A 4,920-nucleotide genomic window follows, 5' to 3' on the forward strand; every position below is an offset into this window, starting at 1 on the left:
TGTCTTCCACGTTGTATGATGCTATATCCCCTTCTATTTCGTTAAATGCTTCAAGTAACTTGTCTCTAAGTCTCTGTCCATTTGCAGGGTCTTTAAGCTTCCACACCCTTCTCCTCCAAGCCGGTCTAATTCTGGGCATCCATTTTGCCTTGATCCCAAAGTCGCTAACTACTAATCTATGTTGTGGGGTACATTCTTCGCCAGGGTAGGTTTTGGCATTTATAAGCCGCCCTCTTTCCCTATTTCTGGCGAGGATGTAGTCGATTTGGCTAGAGTGTCTGCCGGAGCGGTAGGTGACTAGGTGACTGGCAGGTTATATATACACACATGTATACTTACATATTTTTATATGTTATTTATATATATATATATTTATACATACATGCATATATATGCATACATATATATAACATATATATATATATATATATATATATATATACTTACATATATATACATGTATTTATATATACATACATGCATGCATACATATATGCATACATATATATAGATATGTACTTACATACTTTTATACGTATAAATTTGTGTGCTTCCTCATACACACATATGCAATACACAACTACATACTTACTCACACACACACACGTGTGTGTATGTGTATGTAGTGTTATATCTATATCTATGGGGGGCAATATTTGTTTGTTCCAACAAATGTTCCACAGATTTGTGCGCAAATACAAAATCATCTTGGCATTATGTATGAAGAAAAACGTTCTGAGCTGAAGAAAAGTGATGATGAAAGGCTGATAGTTATAATGGGGTGGTAAACCTTTCCTCTTCTCTCTGTCTCACATAAATTCCTTCTCTCTCTCTCTCTCTCTCTGTCTCTCTCTCTCACTGTCTTTCTCCCTCTCTCTCTCTTTCACACACACACACACACACACACACACACACACACACTAGGAATGCTGTCAGGATTAAAATTCTACATTAAAAATTCATACCTTCAGAATATTAATAATCAGTTTCAAATATCATGAAACTTGGAAAATTTATTGTTATTATTCCAAATTTATTGAAAGTGCATTGAACTGCAAGAATTATTAGAGCCTTCAGTATTTGTCCCCTCTCTTTACATTCTAAGTTCAAATCTCTTGTAGGTCAACTTTGCCTTTCATCTTTTCAGGGTCGATGAAATGTGGTACCAATCAAGAACTGGAGTCAATAATATCAATTACTTTCACCCAATTCAAAATTGATGGCCTTGTGTCTTAATTAGAAACCATTATTTCGCATTATATTTGTTTATATTTGGAAAAATATTCATATTTTATGCTCTACTAACTTAATTTTATCATGTCTGAATAGATTTCAAATTATGTAGGAATTAACAGTCCAATTTATAGAAACTAATCACTGAATATTTTGAAGGATAAACAAGTTTAAATGTGAAACGATTAATGAGTAAATTATTTTCTATCTTCATGGTACTTGAAACAAACTATTAATTTTTAGAAGATAGGTTCTGTAAATGATGACCTTTATTAACATGATTCTTCCAGTGTGTATATATTTTCTAGATATTTTGTCTGAACTATAATTGCTTCTCAGTATTGTTACAAATACTAATTGAGCCCTTTAAGTAAATATAATCTGATACCAACATGTAAAAATTTAAATGGAATCCAATCATCATCATCATCATCATCATCATCATCATCATCGTTTAACGTCCGCTTTCCATGCTAGCATGGGTTGGACGATTTGACTGAGGACTGGTGAACCAGATGGCTGCACCAGGCTCCAGTGTGATCTGGCAGAGTTTTTACAGCTGGATGCCCTTCCTAATACCAACCACTCCGAGAGTGTAGTGGATGCTTTTATGTGCCACCAGCACGAGGGCCAGTCAGGCGGTACTGGCAACGGCCACGCTCAAATGCCGTTTTTTATGTGCAATCTGTACAGGAGCCAGTCCAGCAGCACTGGCAACGACCTCACTCGAATGTTTTCTAACGTACCACTGGCACAAGTGTCAGTAAGGAGACGCTGGCAACGACCACACTCAAATAGTGCTTTTTATGTGCCACTGGCATGGAAGCCAGACAGCTGCTCCGGCAATGATCACGCTCGGATGGTGTTGTTAGTGCTCCAATTAGGGCAAGGTCATCAACATAGAGGAGCTTCTAGGGGCATCCTGTCTTGAATTCCTCTGTTATTGCCTGGAGGACTATGATAAATAGGAGGGGGCTGAGGAATTCTTCACTGTACTCATTGTCAACCCTCACCTTACTGACAGCATCCCTGTACATGGCTCGCACAGCTCTCACTAACCATTCAGCTATCCCTAGTTTCCTCAGAACATTGGCAAATTTTTTCTCATCTGCTTCCCCTCTGGCTAAATAAACCTGTCTCCTAGCTTCCCTTCTGGCAGTCTGATACAATTCCCTGCTACCATCGTTCTTCCAGTCCTTCCAGGCCTGTTTCTTTTGTCTAATAGCCCTGTCAACAACATTGTTTCACCACCACATTATTTTGGGTCGAGAGGGGACTTTGCACTATCCACAGATTTGGTTAGTGGCTCTCAGCAGGTTGTCCCGTACAAACCTCCAGTTGTCTTCTACATCATGTGAAACTATATCCCCTTCTATTTCGTCAAGCTTCCAAGCCCTTCTCCTCCATGCTGGTCATCTTCTGTGCAATCACTTAGCTCTGATCCTGAAAACACAAACAACCAGTTTATATTGTGGGGTACATTCTTTGCCTGGGAAGGTTTTGGCATTTATAAGCAGCCATGTTCCCCTTTTTCTGGCGAGGATGTAGTCAATTTAGTTAGTGTGTCTGTCAGAACGGTAGGTGACTAGGTGAATGGCAGGTTTCCTGAAGTTAGTGTTGCAAACCATAAGATCATTTGCATCACAGAATCCAGCAGCCTGGTTCCCTCCTCATTGCGGGAACCAAAACCATAGCCTCCATGTATGTCATGGAAGCCCCCTGTATATTGTCCAACATGTCCATTGAAGTCACCAGCCACAAAGAGAAGGTCCCTGTCGTTCATCAATGAGGTAGTTTGCAAGAGGGTGTCATAAAATCGGTCTTTCTGTCCATTGGGTGGTCCCAGCTGAGGGGCATAGGCCAAGATAATGGTTGCTATCCCATGATGAAGCACTAATCTAATGTTAAGTATTCTATCACATACTCTGACTACCTCGATTACCTTATCCACCCATTTCTCCGCAAGAAGTATACTCACACCCCCGACCCCGTCTGTGTTTCCTGCCCAAAATGAAAGAATATTTTTTTTTTCTTTCTCTGGTATTTAAAACTACATGCTAAGTTTTTGTGCATATGATTTTTAAATGAGGAATATTAATTCTGTTCTGAAATCACAAGCAGTTGCTGCAGAATATCTATGGTTCAACCTCATTCCAAGACCTCAGAATTTTTGCTTGATATGCTTGTGTAGCTTAGGACTGTGGGGAAACTCTGCTCAGGATTTGCTGGGGTAAGATGATATTTGGATGAAACAATGATGGAGACTTGTGGTGGGAGATGGTTGTGGTGAGACAAAAAGGGGGAGATGAGCTAGTGAAAAATGGTGCCAGAAAGTTAAAATAGAGTGGGAGAGATAGAAAGTAAAAGAAAAAAAAAACAAGTAAAGAAATAGTCAAAAGAAGTTGATCTGAGTTCTAAAAATAATTCTAGCATTGCTGAAGGTAATAGTGAGTCTATGGAAGCATGTTTCAAACATGTATGAAGGAAAGTTCTTTAGGTAGCACAATGTAGTGGTAGGGAATGAAGAATGTATTAAGAAAAGATTAATTACAAGGGCAGAGACTTAAAACCTTGTATAGAACACTTACAGGCTAGATGGTGCCATAGATGGGTGTAGCAAGTAGGAGACAATGAAAATGTACATGAACTTTAACTGTATGAGCAAGATTGCTAACAGTGGTATAGAAGTATGAAAATCTGTACTGGAATTGGGACAGGGACAACAGAAAGAAACTGGGAGAATTCTCAAGAAAATAGGCAAGGGAGGAGAATCAGTAAGAGCTAGGATGAGTATATATTCCTCTTATAGTGTAACTGATTCTTCTTAGAGTCATGCAACGAGCAAAGAATCTGTTCGGAAAGTTTCTCATTACTGCACCTTACATTCTCTGTTACTTTTGCCTACAGTTTTTGTTCTCAGCTGTTTGTAAATCAGTGCCCACTTTCATCAAAAGATGTTTTACAAATGTTTCCTCCAAATGTTTGGCAATAACTAAAAAAAAAAAAACAATGAAATGTACAAAATGAATTAGTCAAACAGGAGTTAATTTTGGGTGGTGGTTTTGTTATCCACGTGATCTTATATAATCACATCCAGCATGTGCCACTTTTTAGATATTGGCATGGAGTAGGGCCCTCTATGCTATATTTTCATGGTCATTGTTTAAAGAAAGAGAGGTCTTACACGATAAAATTATTAAGACATTAAAGTAATGTATGTAACTACAAAACAGATCAAAAAGCAATCTCATTAGTGCTGGTGTTATATATAAACATGCATAATGCATTCTGTAAAATAGTTGGTGAATGAGAGACCCCTTTAACCTATCTTTAAAAATTTGACAACCATGATAAAATGCTCACAGTATCAATATCTATAAAACACAAGATGTTTGTGTGTGTGTGTGCGTGATGTGGGTTATGCACGTCCACAAATTAGTACGCATGTCGCTCCAATTTTAGGAGGACATTGTTCATGACCCTATCTGTGTTTTTGTCAACTTTTTCTCAGAGGCACCCGCGTATAGCTGTAAAAATCGATAAACTTTTACCAATTTTGAAGTTTGTTGACATGGCGAAGTCAAATCTGTGCGTACGCGCGTGAAGGAGAGAGAGAGCAAGAGAGAGAGAAAGAAAGAAAGAGAGGGAGAAAGAAAAAAGAGAGAAAGAAAGAAATAGTGTGTTTGC

Source organism: Octopus bimaculoides, chromosome 2 (genome assembly GCF_001194135.2).
Source record: "Octopus bimaculoides isolate UCB-OBI-ISO-001 chromosome 2, ASM119413v2, whole genome shotgun sequence".
NCBI classification, from domain to species: Eukaryota; Metazoa; Mollusca; class Cephalopoda; order Octopoda; family Octopodidae; genus Octopus; species Octopus bimaculoides.